Source organism: Aotus nancymaae, unplaced genomic scaffold, assembly GCF_030222135.1.
Source record: "Aotus nancymaae isolate 86718 unplaced genomic scaffold, 86718_ANA_hifiasm-v0.15.2.pri h1tg000059l, whole genome shotgun sequence".
Classification (NCBI taxonomy): Eukaryota; Metazoa; Chordata; class Mammalia; order Primates; family Aotidae; genus Aotus; species Aotus nancymaae.
Window position 1 is genome coordinate 60,907,480 of NW_026988473.1, and position 17,182 is coordinate 60,924,661.

The 17,182-nt window shown below is 52.5% G+C and overlaps 1 protein-coding gene across 1 annotated transcript in view; it reads left to right on the forward strand.

Annotated features, from left to right (window-relative positions):
* The first annotated feature begins 6,029 nt into the window (after positions 1-6,029).
* CAPN5 (calpain 5) overlaps positions 6,030-17,182 on the forward strand; it is a 55,676-nt gene continuing 44,523 nt past the window's right edge. The window contains exon 1 of the mRNA XM_021671815.2: positions 6,030-6,069. The gene's annotated coding sequence lies outside the window, so the exon portion shown is untranslated. The remainder of the gene's footprint in view (positions 6,070-17,182) is intronic.

Genomic DNA, 17,182 nt, shown 5'->3' on the forward strand with positions numbered 1-17,182 from the left:
AGTGGGGTAGAGATGTTTTGGGTCTAATGCTACATCTTCTAGTCTATGCCAATTTGTCTATTAATGTACCAGAACCACCCTAGTTTTAATTACAGAAGCTTTTATTTTTTTTAATGTCTGGCAAGTCTAGCTTTCTCTCATGGTTTTCTTTTCCAGTGTCTTCCTGTCTGTCTGCATAAAATACCTGCTTTTTTTTTTTTTTTTTTTTGAGACAGAGTCTTGCTCTGTCACCCAGGCTGGAGTGCAGTGGTGTGATCTCAGCTCACTGCAACCTCTGCCTCCTGGGTTCAAGTGATTCTCTTGCCTCAGCCTCCTGAGTAGCTGGGATTACAGGCATGCGCCACCATGCCCAGCTAATTTTTGTATTTTTAGTAGAGACAGGTTTTCACCATGTTGGTTAGACTGGTCTTGAACTCCTGACTTCGTGATCCACTCACCTTGGCCTCCCAAAGTCCTGGAATTACAGGCGTAAGCCACCACACCCAGCCACCTTGCTGGTTCTTTTATTGGGATTAGATGGAGTTTAAATTTAACTTAGGGAGGACTAACACCATTATAATGTTGACTTTTCCTGTGCAAACAATGGATCTTTTCCCATTTGTTCTCCTTTCATGTCTTGCAAAAATGTTTAAAAACTTTCCTCATGGCCGGGCAAATGGCTGACACCTGTAATCCCAGCACTTTGTGAGGCCGAGGTGGGCAGATCACCTGATGTCAGGAGTTTGAGACCAGCCTGGCCAACATGGTGAAACCCTGTCTCTGCTAAAAATTAGAAAATTAGCAGGTGTGGTGATGCACACCTACTACTCGGGAGGCTGAGACATAAGAATCGCTTGCACCCAGGAGGTGGAGGTTGCAGTGAGCTGAGATCGCACCACTGCACGCCAGCCTGGATGACAGAGTGAGATTCTGTTTAAAAAAAACAAAACAAAACAAATTCCTCATATAGTTTTATACATAAAGGCCATTATATTTTACATGGTCATTTTGTATCCTGCTACTTCACTGAACTCCTTTACTATTTGAATTAGTTTTATCATTGATTCTCTGGGATTCTTCAGGTATATTATGCCATCTGTAAATAGAAATAGTTCTTCTTTATCATTTTTAGGCCTCTAATTGATTTCTCTTGTCTAATTGCATTGGCTAATACCTGTAGTACAACATGGAATAGTAGTGGAGATAATGGCATCCTTGCCATGTTCCTCTTCTTTCATTCTTTCTCTTTTTATTTTTAGAGTCAGGGTCTCACTGTGTCATCCAGGCTGGAGTGCATGATAATCAGGGTTCACTGCAGCCTCAAACTCCTGGTCCCAAGGGATCCTCTCACCTTAGCCTTTTGAGTAGCTGGAACTACAAACAAATGCTACCACACCTGGCTTTTTTGTTTTTGTTTTTTGTTTTGTAGAGATGAGGTCTCATTTTGCCACTCAGGCTGGTCTCAAACTCCTGGCCTCATGCAATCCTCTCGTCCCAGTCTCCCAAAGTGTTGGGATTGCAGGCATGAGCCACTGTGCCTGGCCCTTGCTATGTTCTTGATCTTAATGGAAATGCTTCCAGTGTCTGTTGATTAAATAAGATGCTGGTTTATAGGACTATATCTTATCATGTTGAGAAAGTATTCTTTAATTCCTATTTCACCGAGTTTCTTTGATCATGAATGGGTATTGAATTTTGTTAACGCTTTCTTAGTACTTATAGAGAAATAAATGAGCATATTATTCTCTCCTTAGCTTCTTCATTCATATGCTACATGCTTGTTGTATGTTGAATTGGATCCCATAGAAGGAATCAATCCTGATGATACCTTTGTCAGAATTAGAGATACCTTTATCTTGAGCTTCTAGCCTCCAGGACTATGAGACAATACATCCCTGTCGTTTCAGCTGCCCAGCTTGTCATTATGGCAGCCCTAGGAAACTAATGCAATGCTATTAATGGATGGATTTTTCTAATATTAAATCAACCTTGCATTCTGGGAATAAATCCCTTTGGTCTGGCTAGTTTTTAATAATGTCCAGAATAGTAACAAAATACAAGCAGTGTTTCAGAGAAGGATGGAATTGAAAGCAACTCAGAGGTCATCTTACCTTGATATCCCAATTTCCATGATATCTGTTCTGCTTCATGGTATCCCATGTGAGCTCCCATTTTTGATCACACAGGGGAGCACCATTAGCAACTATTCCCCACTGAAAGTTCTGTGTCTGACTGGCCTTCTCACCTTGCAATCTTGACCCCTTTCCTGAGCTGGCCAGATGAGAATGGAATGAACTGGTTAACATGGTGGCTTTCAATAGTCCCCGTTCCGACACCAAGCCTTAGGAGCCTCCACTTTGAGCCACTTGCCATGCCACAGCTTCCTTTAGGATTCTCACACAATAGCTTGGCAAGTAGGTCTTTTGGGATTAAAGAAGTACATTATTGTGAGTTTCACCTGGGAAATCCTGTTACACACAAGAGCAGTGAAGATGGGGTTTTCTGACCTGGCAGAGAAGATTCTGTCTCTAGGCACTAATAAGATAGAGGGTATAGAGTCTGGCAGAACCAGGAAGAGAGGGGTGGATCAGCTCTGGGTGATGAAAGGCTCTCCCGAGTAGAGGGGAAAGGGCTGTGCTGTGAGGAAATGAGTCCCCAGTTACAGTGGCATCCAAGCAGAGGTGGGACTGCCAGTCAAGGAGCCTGTGGAGGAGACCTTTTCCTGGAGGAGATAGGAAGAGGGGAAGGAAAGGCCATGGCAGAGTCAGACAGTGTAGGTTTGGATTCCAGTTACTAACTGTGTGACCTGGAGCATCTCCCTGAGGCTCGGTCCTGTCATCTGGAAAATGGACTAATCAGAGCTGCTGCAGAGTGTGGTTACGAGAAATGGGAAGTCCACCCTCACATCGGGCCCTGTGATGGCACCATTAGATGACTCAGTTTATAAAAACTGACCAGCAGATATCCTGGGGCCAGAGCATCAGCAAAGTCCCACCTTTTCCCCAAACTTGTTGGGCAAATCTGGCTCTTCCTGGCTTATCTTGGGGATCTCTCTCCCTGCAAGAACAGGGCCAATGCTCTCCCCTCCTGGCCAGCAGGTCACTGTCCTGCACAGGTCACTCTCTCTCTAGACCTCTTTTGTCACCTGTCAGAGAAGGTGGAGCTACTGGAGATGGTTAAAGGACTGGACCCCTCCAGCACTAACCTTCTAGGGTAGGTGGGCTTCACACCTGCGATGAGTACATATCTCTGCTTCTGGGACTCAGTGTCTTCACAAAATGAGTGGCTCGGGCCAGATGACAACACCAGCTAGCACATGCTGAGCTCTTACTCCAAGCAAAGGGCCACCGTGAGGGCTCCACATGACCTATTTAACCCCACAACAACTCCATGGTGTAGGTGTTGCTATGCTGGCTTTATAGGAGAGGAGACTGGCCCTGTAAGTTTGGGTCACTTGTCCGAGGTCACTCAGCTAATATAGCCCAAGCAGAGTCCATGCTTGCAACTATTGCACGACACCCTCTTGTGGCTCCAGCGCTTTGAGATACAGAAGGAGGTCTGAGCATCCTCTGAACCCCACTGTTCTGTGGGCTGAAGCAAACATGCCTTCTCAGACACAACCCTCAGCTCTACCTTGGAACACATGGGAGTTGCCCAGCTCAGAGACAGTGCTGCCCAATATCCTACAGGACCAGGCCTTTATTGAGCCCCATGACTTGCCTGTACCTGGTCATCACACACTCCAGCCACAAGTTAACTTTACAAACAGGGAAAATGAGGCTGTGAAAGGATAGACGACCTGCCCAGATCACACAGCCAGTAACCAGCAGAGCGAGGACTGCAGCCCAGATCTACCAAGTGCTGCTATCTTCCTGAGAATGACCCTTGGCCTCTGCCCTCTGGGAGCTCTGGCCTCACAGGGGGAACCTTGGCCCCACTAGCAACTCTGAGAGACACTACCTGAGTGAAGGGCCATAAGGGAGGGGTGGATACTGAGCAAGAGAGCTTCGGGATGCTGGGGCACAGGGACGGTGGAAGAGCCCTTCAGATGGTCACAGATCAGCATGGGTGAGGTTTCAGGTGGCGAGAGTAGAGCCCCTGAAATGACCCTTGAAGGGCTGGTGAAGCTGCTGCTCCCAGTACAGGGTGTGGAATGAGCTTAGGGGATATGGGGGAGTCAGATGGGGTGCAGTCTTGGAACACTTTTCTGTGGGTGGGGAGTCTCATCATCTGCATATGTGAAAGTCTTCTTTGGTTGGATAGGAGGCTTCTGAGGCAGCTGGGGCTACTTTTAAGGGAGAAGGATCTGACTGGCCTGGAACAGAGGCAGGGAGGTTGAGGAGAAGCTAGAGAAGTCTGGGTGACTGAGAGTGAGGTGAGGCAGGGACTCCTCTTAGTGGAAATAAAGGAAAATCGTGAGTCCCTTCAAGGAGAATTCCAGGCAGCTAGCTAGCTTTGAGAAGTAAATGAGCACCTTGATAAGCAAGAAGGTAACTGTAGCTTAAAACAAGGGCCACCCAAATAAGTTAGAGCCAGTGATGTCTGGTTCCCTATAGAAACCAAAGATAACATCTTGACCTATGTCCCTGAATTGTATTTTACAGCTGTCACTTAGGCCTCAGATAAGGGGAAACTGAGGGCTGTTCTTTGTTTTAAATTTCTTCCCAAGTGTTCTGTAGAGTCACACCCATAGGCCAATGCTTAACATTACTATCTGTTAACTCTGGGTTTTTAAGACAGTCTTGTTTCCTAGACCAATTGCAAATCACAGAATCTCTGAATCCACCTATGACCTGTAAGTTCCCTGCCTCAAAATATCTCACCTTTTTGGGCCAAGCCAATGTATAGCCCCAGAGTATTTATTTATGACTTTGCATATAACCTGTCTCTCCACCTTTTAAGACCTTACATGTAAACCATTGGGGAGTCTGGGTTTTGACCATTAGCTGACCTATTCTCCTTGCTTGGCATCCTGCAATAAATGCTTACCTTTCTGCCGGTGCAAATCCTGATGTCAGTGTTTGGCTTCGCTGCACTGGGTGGGCGGACCCAAGTTTGTTTTAGTAACACAAGAGGTTGATGAAATCATTAACCAAGACTAGGAAACAAACTGGAGGGGGAGGATGAGGGGGCCTGAGACGCTCCACCGGCAAGTGGGCTCATGGGCTCATCAGATTAGATGGGCGTCTGTCTTGCTGCCTCAGGGCGGGGGAAGGTGGCACCCCTGAACTCGTAGGCAAGAATTGGTCACCCCTAAACCTTCTCTATCGGAGTTCCCAAACCGCCGTGGTGGGTAGAGATTATAGTCCCCATTTTACAGATCAGGAAACCAAATTTTGGCACCATGCCAGGAGCTTCTGGGAGCCAGTCACGGACAGTCAAACATGAGCCCAGGAGCCCGTCGCAGCACAGGGTTAAGTGCTCAACACGGGCGGGGTCAGTTTTCCCATCTGATAGGCGCCCTCTGCGGCTCACTGGGGCCTAGGGCTCCCTCTTCTCCATCCGAAAACTGGGAGAGGCTATGAAGATGGAGCATGGAAAGGGAGGTGCTCCCCCCACCAAGTCCTTGTCCTGCCAGACACCCCGGCCCTTGCGGGCCCTCGGTACCAGACGTGGGCCCCAAGTCAGCGGCGTCCCCGGACTGCCCTCGGGGGGCTGCCCACGGGGATGTGCCCCAACTGCAGACTGATAGGCTGGGAAGGAGGGAGAGCGAGGGCCCGACTGAGCCGGGAGGGGCGGCGGGTGCCGCTACGGGCCCTAAGCTCCACTTCAGCCTCCGGGCTGGAACTCACCGCCCCTCCGGGTGGCCGCCCGAGACATCAGTGCACATGCGCGCATCCGCCCGTCCGCCCCGCCCCGCGCTAGACCACGCCTCCAGCTCTCAATGGGCGGAGTCTGTGGGCGGGGCGGGGCGGGGCCGGGTTGGCGGAACCTGGGGAATGCCAGCGCCAGCTCCCGCCCCAGGCCAGCCCCAGCTGGATCTCGGGCCAGAGCTCGAGGCCGCTGCACCGAGCGACTGCAGCCTCCGCTCCAGCGCCCGCGCCGTGCCCGTATCCCGGGAGCCCAGCTGGACCCACGGCGGCGCGGCCGGTAGGAGGCGGGCAGAGGGAGGCGTGTGCCATCGCGCTTGTGCTTGTGTGTGTGTGTGTTTGTGTGTGTGTGTGTGTGTTTCGGGGGGGCGTGTGCGGGTGCAGCGGGGGCCAGTGTGTGCTCCGGGACCACGAATCGATAGCGAGGCTGCATCTCCCTCGGACCTGGGGGGATAGGAAGTGAGCGCAGGCTGGGGGCGGGGGCCTGGAGGATCCGCCTGGCCCCCCTGGACTCTTCCCCACCCCCACCCCTGGCGAGGAGTCCCCACCCCCATCCCCGGCGAGGAGCTTTTTTTTCACCTCCCTCTGGGTGTTTCCAAGTCGTTTTCCTAGTGTGGACGCGCTGGGCGCGCCTAACACCCGGGGCTAGACTGTCCCTTCCTCTCATCTTCCTTAGAATTCCCCTCTTCTGTTCCCTCCTTTACCCCCTTTCATCCCTGCAATCCACCAACCCCTTCTGGGTGCTCCCCAACCCAGACTTGGGGAAGGGGCAGGGTCGAGGCTCCTGCTGTCCCAGCCTAAGTGCTTCTTGGCACTTCTCCTCAGGTTGAATGGGAGCTTTTCTCCTTGACCACAGGGTGCTCGCACGTGTGTGTGTGTGTGTGTGTGTGTGTTGCGGGAGTGTGGGAGGGTGGTCTGGGAGAGAATGGATCTTTGGTTTCTCAGACCTCAGAGTTCCCACCTCTGTTCCTCTGGGTTGGGAGTCTCGGAAGACTGGCCTAGGGGACCAGAGGTGAGGTAGGACCAAAGATCATTAACAGGTGCCACGTTCTCTCTCTGAGTCATTTCATGTGGTGGGATTCAGCCCCAAGTTCTATACAGATGAGCACAGTGGGGCACAGAGAGGTGAAGTCAGCTGCCCACTCTGGGCTGCTGAGCCAGAATTTGAACTCCCCGGGTCCACCTGGCTTTCAACTCAGAGTCTCTTTCCTACACCTGTGGTTTGGAGAGAAAAGTACTGAGGGTGACTATCCCAGGACTCAGGGGAGAGAGAGATCTGGGCAGACTTCTTGGAAGAGAGGGTGAGGCTCTGCCAAGTGGATGAGTTTGAGGCCTACTGGGGGAACCACTGTGTTCTGCAAGGACTGACACCCCCAGGGTCCTTGGGCTGCTCCTTGCTTCTGTCTCCAGAGTCCAGGGGTGGGGTGGCTTGGCTGCTTTTGCCTCCTGGGCAGGGTATGGTGGACCCCACTGCTGCTGCAGGCCAGGCCAGGCTGGTTGCTAGCACACAGAGGTGCTCAGGTGGGATCTTTGCCATGAGGAGCCTCTCTTCTGAAGAGATAGACAGTGGGTCCAAAGATAAGGCCCCACTCAGAGTTGTACCCAGTGCTGGGAGCATAAAAGGCAGGGACTGATGGGTGCCCGGGAGCTGGGGATGAGTTCACTTGCAGATTTGTTGGGGCTGGGTCTCAAAGAAGTCCACCAAGCGGAAAAGAAAAGGTAGGGCATTGCAGGCCCAGGAACAGCGTGAGTAAAGGCCTGGTGGTGTGAAAATGCATGCTGGCCGGGTGGATTGCGGATTAAGTAGATCAGATGTGTGTCCGAGAAGGGTCACTTTTGGCTGCAGTAGTGGGTGGGCTGCCGTTGAGGACTCTAAGGAGGAGGCCACAGCAGGGAGAGGGCTCTCCCTTCTGCTTTCCTCTGCTCCCCACACAGGGCTAGGCTTGGCGGGGAGGAGGGACCCTGGTAAAGGTTCCTAGAGCAGGGGTGCCATGGGCAGGAGGTGCCCAGGGGCTGCACAGGGCCCAGTGCTGGGGAAAGGTAGGTGGGACTGCCTTTGTGAGATGGGATCACCATTGAGGTGGAGCAAGTTGGAAGTAAGTTGACAAGTTGACTGTTGGACAGGGTGGTTGTGAGATGCCTCTGGGCTTTTGGGGGTGACATCTGGGACACTGCTCCCAGGCCAGCGCTGTCTCTGGCTGCTTCTGCACCTGCTTTCCTGGCAGGCTCTCAGGTCAGCCCTGGAGTCCTGGTCTCCAAACAGGAGGCCCCCCCTGCATCCTCAGCGGGTACCCTCTACTACCTACAGGGCCTAAATCGTGTCTGATCTTTTTTCTGGCTGAGACCATCTCTGTACTTTCTTACCTGCCTATGACCTTGAGGCAGAGAACTTTCCTTTTCTGTTTCAGTTTTCTCATGTGTGGAATGGGGATACGTGCTGCCTGTTCACAGGGACTTGGGAGATGATGAAGATGAACTTAGATCCTGTCACTGAGTGCATCTTTCTAAGTACATGGTGTCTGGTAGCCATTATTACTAACAGCAGTTGGTGGTCAGCATCACTTAGCTCCTTCCCTGGGGACAAGGGGCTGACGTTGGGAGAAGAAGGGTGGAAGGAAACAGGCCTCTCCTATTGAAGCAGAAGCCTCTCTTAGCTTTAGTGAGTGAGAAGGACTGCTTATGGGAGGGGTCTCCACCTGCCTGACCAAGTCCCTTGGCATCCCCAAAAGCTTCTAGCTCCTGAGGAGAGGCAAGGGCTGAGCACCTGGGAGCACCCCAGTTTGAACAGAAAGCCCAGCAGTAAGCCCTGGGCTCTGCAACACCCCCCACCCCTCCCTGGCAGCCTCCTGGACAGCTGGCAGCAATCTCTCTGCAGCTGGGCTTCTCACATGCCCTGTCTCTGTCCCCATCTATTCAAGTGTTTTGAGTGCCTTCAGAGCTCCTCCCAGCCACCCCTTGAGTGCCCTCTGAGACCTCTTCTGCCTCTCCATCCCTGGTCCCTGTTCAAAACTTTCCTGGGCCCACCGTGGTCCTGAGGCTTGGCCTTCCTGCTGCCTACCTCTGAGCCCCTCTTCCAGGCTGGTGGAGATGACCTAGGATTGCCTTGCTTCACTGAAGGCAGAGCTGCTCACCAAACTGTGACCTCAGGCCTTGCCTTTCCCTGCTCACCAAAGGCAAATGGGCCAGGTCCCTTTGCCGTTTGAATCTGGATGTCTTAGGAAGCCAGCCTCAGGCTTGGACAGGGAAACTGTGGATGATGTGTGCTCACCTGCGAGGGCCTGGGTTACTGCTCCACATTCTGGTTGTTTCCATGTGTGCTTCCAGGGACCTGAGCTTTCCCAGGGATAGTTTTCTGCCACAGTGGGCATGTGGGAGAAGGCGCTGGTGGCCGGAGCATACCAAAGCCCATCTACTGGTCCCCAGCTGCCCTTCACCGCCAGGGTGTGCACCGCGGATGGTGAACAGAAGGCTGGGAGCCCACTGGCTTGACCTACCTGCCCCGCTCAGCCAGCCCCTGCTCAGCCAGTGCTGCCCGCTGCTGTGTAACTTCTGCCAGTCAGAGTGAGGTGGGACCCAAGTGATTTGTTACTCACAGCAGTAACTAAGAAACTGACATGGGGTGACTTTGATGTACAGTGGGGCAACTCAGGGTGTAAGAACTTCATTTCCCTCACAGGCTTCTCCAGGCAGGAGAGGCAGGTGGGGCCCCATGACCCCTGCCCTCCGGCTCCCATTACGATTCTTCAGGAACAGCATCATTCAAGAGCATATTCCTTTCCTATCGCTCTTGTGACAAATTACCACACTTGGTGGCTGAAAACAACACAGATTTATGCTCTTACAGTTTCAGAGGTGAGAAGTCCCCTGTGAGTCTAATGGGGCTAAAATCCAGGCTGGCTGCTTCTGTGGGATCCAAGGGAGGTTCTGTTCCCGTCTCTTCCAACCTCTGGTGGCTGCTGGAATTCCTTACGGACACGTCGCCCGAGGCTCTGCTTCCACCGTCTCATTGCCCTTTCCTCCTCTGCAGGCAGATCCCCTCCGCCTCTCGCTTATAGGGACACTTGTGATTACATTCAGAGTCCACCCAGATAAGCCAAGGTCGTCTCCCCATCTCGCAATCCTTAATCACATCTGCAAAGTCCCTTGTGCCATACCAGGTGTCATTCACAGGTTCTAGGGATTCGGTTGGGAGTATCTTTGGGGGCCATCATTCAGCCCACCCCAGGAGCCGACTGCAGCATCACTGCAGGCACCATTCCTAGCCCCCGCCCCCACCCCAGTGCCCACCGAGGCTGGCTTCCCCAGTCACAGTCCTGTTACCCCAGGAGGTCACTCTAAATGTCTGTCTCCCCACAAGTCGGGAGCCTTAGGGGACCAGGCACTGCTGTAGCCCTGGCCCCAGTGCCCCAGCCTGAGCCCCTGGTAGCCAGAGCTCAGGGATGTTTGGAGGAAGGGCATCTCTGGTAGGGATGGGTGGCCCTGGTGTCTGGACCCTGCCTGCATTTGACAGCATGTTGGACCTTTCAGGTTGGAGTGCAGCTCATTTCAGACATTCACACAATAAACCCAGGGTTTTGCAGGATCTTTGCAGGGGATAATGATAGATGTTCATTATCACCCTACAAGGGGTAATGGGAGGTCCCGCTTTTGGGTGGAGCTGGGGGGGTCCCGCTTTGCAGATGAGAATACTAAGGCCTGTTACGGCTAAGTCCTGCCTGGTATGTGGGGTAAGGTGAGCAGGTTGGGCCAGTAGAGCAGGAAATAACTTTATTTTACTGATGAGAATTCTGAAGCACGAAGAGGTTAACTGCTTTGCCCCTCGCTGGCCTCAGTCTCCCCATCTGAGGATGGGTATGTGGACAGGATGTTGCCCAGGCTGACATCTTAAGGCTCAGATTTGCCCTCTGCCTGGGCATGGGGAGCAGGTGCTGGCATTCAGGGCTGTTGTGGTCAGGAATAGGAAGTGGCTTAGAGTAGTGCAGGGGGCCCAGAAGTGCTGCCAGCACACTGCTCTCCTGGAGACGTGGTCTGCCATCACACGAGGCGGTGAGACATGGTTTGCCATCGCATGAGGGGGTGAGACATGGTTTGCCGTCGCATGAGGGGGTGAGACATGGTCTGCCATTGCACAAGGGGGTGAGACGTGGTCTGCCATTGCACGAGGCGGTGAGACATGGTCTGCCATCGCACGAGGGGGTGAGAGGTGATCTGCCATCTCACGAGGGGGTAAGACGTGATCTGCCATTGCACAAGGCGGTGAGGCGGTGAGATATGGTCTGCCATCGCACGAGGGGGTGAGACGTGGTCTGCCATTGCACGAGGCGGTGAGGCGGTGAGATATGGTCTGCCATCGCACAAGGGAGTGAGACGTGGTCTGCCATTGCACGAGGGGGTGAGACAAGGTCGCCATCGCATGAGGGGTTGAGACGTGGTCTGCCATCGCACGAGGCGGTGAGACATGGTCTGCCATCGCATGAGGGGGTGAGACGTGATCTGCCATCGCACGAGGGGGTGAGTCGTGGTCTGCCATCGCACGAGGCCGGTGAGCCCCCTGCGCCTCGGGAAGAACCCTAGCCAAATCCAGAGCCCCCGCCTGCCTGCTGCTGACCTGCCTCTGTGTGGGTCTCTGTTTCATCCCCATGGCCAAGGCCACGCCATACTGGGCCCCGCTGTTTTCTCAGGGGCCCATCTACAGCCTAGCCTCCCTGCCTGCGTCCTGGGCCTCCTTTCCCTTTGACTTTCTCGTAAATCATCGCCCCCATCTCATGCCTGAGTTCTTAGCCTGGCTTTCAGGGCTGGCCATAACCCAGCTGTGGCAAATAGTCTACTTCCTCTTCCCTCTCCCCTGCACCCTGTCCTCCCGACTTGCCTAAATGATTTCTTCCTCCCAGAATATTCTTTCCTCACCAAAACTTCTACCTCCTCCATCTCTTGAAATCACTGTCTACCTTTGAGATTCCGATTAGATGCTCCTTCCTCCATGCAGCCATCCCTGCCCGGTGTGAATGAGTCACTCCCCTTGAGAGCAGATCTCGCTGCCTTGTCGCCATCACCAGGCCGACCTCTAGGGCAGAGCCCCCCGTTTGACTCCTCACTGCCCCTTGGTCAGGCACAGGGAAGGTGTACGAGTGAAGTCGGAACAGGGGACACACCTGAGCAGGACACCCAGGGCTGGAGAGTGGGTCACTGCTCCAGGGAGGGGTGGCAAGCCAGGCAGAGCAGGACTTTGACATGGGACAGGTTTGAGCCTCTGCCCCGAATGTCCTCTCTCCCCTCAGAGCCTCTGCCTCCTCTCTGTGTAATGAGAACAGCACAGCTCATTTTTGAGGTTGTGCAGGAGCTTGCGCTGAGGAATGGCACACCTCTGTTTCCCAATCTGAGAAATGGGCACTGTCTCACCAGTCTCCAAACCTTGAGTCTTGGAGACAGGTGTAGGGACTTGAGTCTAGGGCCTACCTGTGCATGAAGTGGAGAAAAAGGCTGTCTTGGTGATAACCTGCCAGATTGAAAAGGGATGCGTCATGTTCCCCTCCCCATCACTCAATGGCAAGAGCCTGTGGCCAGAGAGGGCAGGGGCTTGCCTGGGCTCATGCAGCACAGCGAGGCAGAGGTGGTTTCAGTAAGCTGATCAAGTCCCATTTTGTTAGGTGGTCTCCCCTGTGGGGAGTGAGCGGGTACACAGTCCCCACCGCACCCCGATGAGAGAAGGTGTCCTGCGCGGAGACGCCCAGCTGCATCTGCCCACTCTCAGCACTTCCTCTGCAGGACCCAGTGCTGTGCTGGGCTGGGAGCCCCAAGGTAGGGCAGCCACTGCACTAGGTTGCCTGGGACTGTGAGTTTCCCAAATGTGGTTGTTTCAGTGTTAAAACCTTGGTGGGCTGCTCACCCGAAGCTGGGCCTGGGGCTGCCCTCTGCCCAGCAAAGTCTCCACCTCCAAGTACGGCCAGGTCCTTGTCTTCTTCCTGTCTTGCCCAAGGCCTGCAGGAACCCCTGAGCTAGAACATCCTTTAAGATGCTCCTCTCCCTTGGCCGCCTGCTTACAGATGCTGCTTACAACAGCGGCTTCTGCTGGCTCTGCTCCCTCCTGCTCACAGCACCCTGGGCGGGACCTGATTCCCAGATGAGGAACAGCTGCAGGGTCAGGCCTCTGACTCAGTCAGGGTCACACAGAGCCAGGCCTATAGCCATCACAGCCCTCACGTGCACCACCGGGGGACATCACAGCTGCAGGACCACCATTCCCCCAGGACCAGCCAGAGACCCCATGCCCCATACACGCCTGACCCTGCCCGTGAGTGAGATCACTCAGCAGCTGGGCAGAGAATGGATTGGACACAGAAATGATAAGGGAAGGAGAGGGGAGGGGAGGGGAGAAGAAAGACAGGATTTCCTAGCCATGGTGCCAGCTCGCCTGGTGGTGGCTGGAATGACTCACTGCGCCTGGCTGCCTTGGCTCTGGCGCCAGCACCCAGGAGCCCGGAGCTCTGGGTGGCCCAGAGGCGGGGAGCCTGAGGTGGCCCTGAGCCTGGCCCTCCCTCCACAGCACATTCTCCCTCCCCATCCCGCCATCCGTTCCTCAGTGTTGGAGAGACAGGGGCCTGGGAGGTCACAGTACACCCACGAAAGGACAAAGAGACACAACACACTCTAAGCATCTTATTAGATGGTGACTTAGGAGCAGATGGAGGATGGGGTGTGAGATAGAAGGGGATAAATACATTAACAAAATCAAAAACACAAATAACCAGGCAGCCACCAAATGAAATTTCTGCCCTTTCCAGGCCCCTCTGGCTTCTGGCCTTCCCTGCTGTGGCTCAAGCCAGGACACTTCAGTCCTGGGTCACTGCATTAGCATCTGACCCTTAGTCTTGCCCCTGGCTCCCCTGTGCCCCAATAAATGCCAATGCCCCCCCTTCCTGGCATCCCCAGCCCTGCAGAGCTGGTCCTGCCAGCTTCCCCCCAGGCTCTGCCCACCCAGTGCCTTCCTACCATTTCCCTCTCCCTGCACCTATCCTTCAGGCCCTGCTCAGGCTCCATCTCGGAGGGCCACCACCATTCCCCCGGGCCCCTCCTCATCAGCCAGCTCAGGTCCAGCCCAGAACAGGCATCAGCAAAGATGTGCCACTTGGAATTGACTGTGTCCCCTGAATGATGAAGCCCTAGCTGTTCAGCCCTTCCCTGTTCATATGGTAAAGGGTGGCAGTGGGGGCTGTCTTCCCACGAGAGGGGAGAAGAGGTTGAGGAAGGGAGGTGGGAGAAGAGGACTTTGATTGGCAGGGAATGGATGAGTGCGTCACTGGCTCCTTTGACCAGCACTGGGTGATACCCACTCTGCCAGGCCTGTGCTTTGTGCTAGGCACCACTGTGGGGTATGAGGCAGTGGATCACAGGAGAAGGACCCCCATCAGGCATTTCTGTGTTCTCCCTTGACCCCCACTGCTGGTTGGCTACCGGGAAGAGTTGAGCCTCTCTCTCACTTGGCTCTGGAACCCAGATCCTCTGCATCCACACGTGAGCCTGCCATGTGAACGCCAGTCCAAGTCCTGTGGCTGTTCTTCTGGTGTTTCTGGTCTAGTCTTATCCTTTTCTAGTCTGTTTCCCATGCGGCAGCCAGATGGGGCTCCCCAAGTCAGCTGTGACCAAACCCCTCCCCTGTTCAGCACCCTTTCACACTCCCCCTCACCTTAGGATGAAACCAGACTCCTGCACCTGGTATCCTGGGGCCTCTGCAGCCTCATCCATGATCCCTGCTCCACACCCCTTCCCTCCCCTTTTTTCTGAGGACCATGCTGCCCCCCTCAGGGCTGAAAACATCCCCCAGGGATGGTCTCTGGCTGGCGTCTCCCCTTCTCAGGTGCAGAGGAAACCTTGCAGGTGTGTGCTCAGTTGGGGTGTCGGGGTGCCATCCACCTGTAGGACCTTCTTGTGGAATGCTCTGAGTGCTGAGACACTCAAGCATCCTGAGAACTAGAGGAGGAGGCTGAGGATCAGAGGAGGCTCACAGAAGGTCACACAGCCTGCGTGTGACAAAGGCTAGTGCTCAGACCCAGCCTGGGGCACTTTCCCACTCTGTCTCCGTTCCCCCAGGTCCTCCCACCTGGTTATGTAGTGTCCAGCTGGACAGGGCTACAGCATGAAGGACCTGGATCTGCTGGGACCTGTGTCACCACATTCAGCCACCCCTCCCTCCCAGGGCCACCGAGCTGGCTTTTTTTGTTTACCTTTTCATTGAAGCATATGTAACTGATCTACAGACAGGTGCATAGGTCATGAGTGTAGAGCTCAGTGGATTTTCACAAGGACCACACCCATGGAACCACCACCCAGATCAAGAAATTTCACCAGAACACCAGAAGCTCTCTCACACCTCTTCCAGTCACTGCCCCCAAGATAGCCAAGTCCTGCTTTCTGTGCACTGTAGATGAGTTATGCTGGCTTTGCTTTACTTAAAAAAGAAACTGATTTTTAATAGATAAAAATTGTAAATGTTTATCATGTACAATGAAATATTTTGAAAGGTGTATGCATTGCAGAATGGCTAAATCAAGTTAATTAACACACCGATTACCTCACATACTTTTTTGTCCTGAGAACACTCCAAATCTACTCTCAGCCAGGCTTGGTAGCTCGCGCCTGTAATCCCAGCATTTTGGGAGGCTGAGGCAGGTGGATCGCTAGAGGTCAGGAGCTAGACCCCAGCCTGGCCAACATGGTGAAACCTCATCTGTACTAAATACAAAAATTAGCCGAGAGTGGTGGCAGGCGCCTGTAATCCCAGCTACTCGGGAGGCCAAGGCAGGAGAATCACCTGAATCCATTAGATGGAGGTTGCAGCGAGCCGAGATCATGCTGCTGCACTCCAGCCTGGGCAACAGAGTGAGACTCCAAAAAAAAAAAAAGGTCTACTTCTAGCAATCTTCAAGAGTATAATCTATTGTTATTAACTATTGTTACGATATTGTAATAGATTTCTTGAACTTACAGATCTCTTGAACTAATTCCTCTTATCTAACTGAAATTTTGTGTCCTTTGACCAACATCTCTGTGACCTCCCTCCCCACCCTCACTCCTCAGTCCCTGTTAACCATCATTCTACCTTCTGCTTTTATGAGTTCAACTTTTTAAAAATTCCACACATGAGTAAGATCATGGCTTATTTCACTTAGCACATTGTCTTCCAGGTTCATCCATGTTGTTACTAGTGATGGGATTTCCTTCTTTTTATGGCTGAATTGTGTTACACTGTAGTATATAACCACATTTTCTTTACCCATTCATCCATTGATGGACTCTTAGGTTGAGTCCGTATCTCGGCTACTGTGAATAGTCCTGCAGTGACCATGGAGTACAGATATGTCTTCAACATACCAACTTCACTTCCTTTGGATTTATATCCAGTAGTGGGATTGCTGGATCATAGGTATTTTTATTTTTAATTTTTTGAGAAACCTCTACACTGTTTTTCATAATGGCTGTACTAATTTACATTCCCACCAATAGTGTACAAGGGTTTCCTTTTCGCCATATCCTCACCCACACTTATCTTTTGTATTTTTTATAAAAAAAAGTATCTTTTGTAAAAAGATTTTAAAAGTTCTTTTTATAAAAGATGTGTCTTTTTTTTTTTTTTGAGATGGAGTTTCGCTCTTGTTACCCAGGCTGGAGTGCAATGGTGCGATCTCGGCTCACCGCAACCTCCGCCTCCTGGGTTCAGGCCATTCTCCTGCCTCAGCCTCCTGAGTCTTTTTTTTTTTAATAAGATATCATACTTTTTTTTTTTTTTTTTTTGAGATAGAGTTTTGCTGTATTACCCAGGCTGGAGTGAAGTGGTGTGATCTTAACTAACTGCAACCTCGCCCCTCCCCACCCCCGGGTCCAAGCGATTCTACTGCCTCAGCCTCCCCAGTAGCTGGGATCACAGGTGTGTGCCACCACGCCCAGCTAATTTTTGTATTTTTAGTAGAGACAGGGTTTCACCATGTTGGCCAAGCTGGTCTCGAACTCCTGACCTCAGGTGATCGACCCACCTCAGCCTCCCAAAGTGCTGGGATTACAGGCATGAGCCACCATGCCCGGCCTCTTTTGTCTTTTTTCATAAAAGCCAAAAGGTGGGAGGTGATATCTCATTGTGGTTTTGATTTTCATTTCCCTAATGATTAGTGATGAGCATTTTTTTATATGCCTATTGACCATTTGTATGTCTTCTTTAGAGAAATGTCTATTCAGATCATTTGCCCATTTTAAAATCAGATTGTTACGTTTTTGTTTTGTTTTTGTTTTGCTATTGATTTGCTTGAGTTTCTTCTCTATTCTGGATGTTAACTCTTGTCCATTGCCTAGTTTGCAAACATTTTTTTCCATTCTGTAGGTTGTCTCTTCGTTCTGTTGATTGC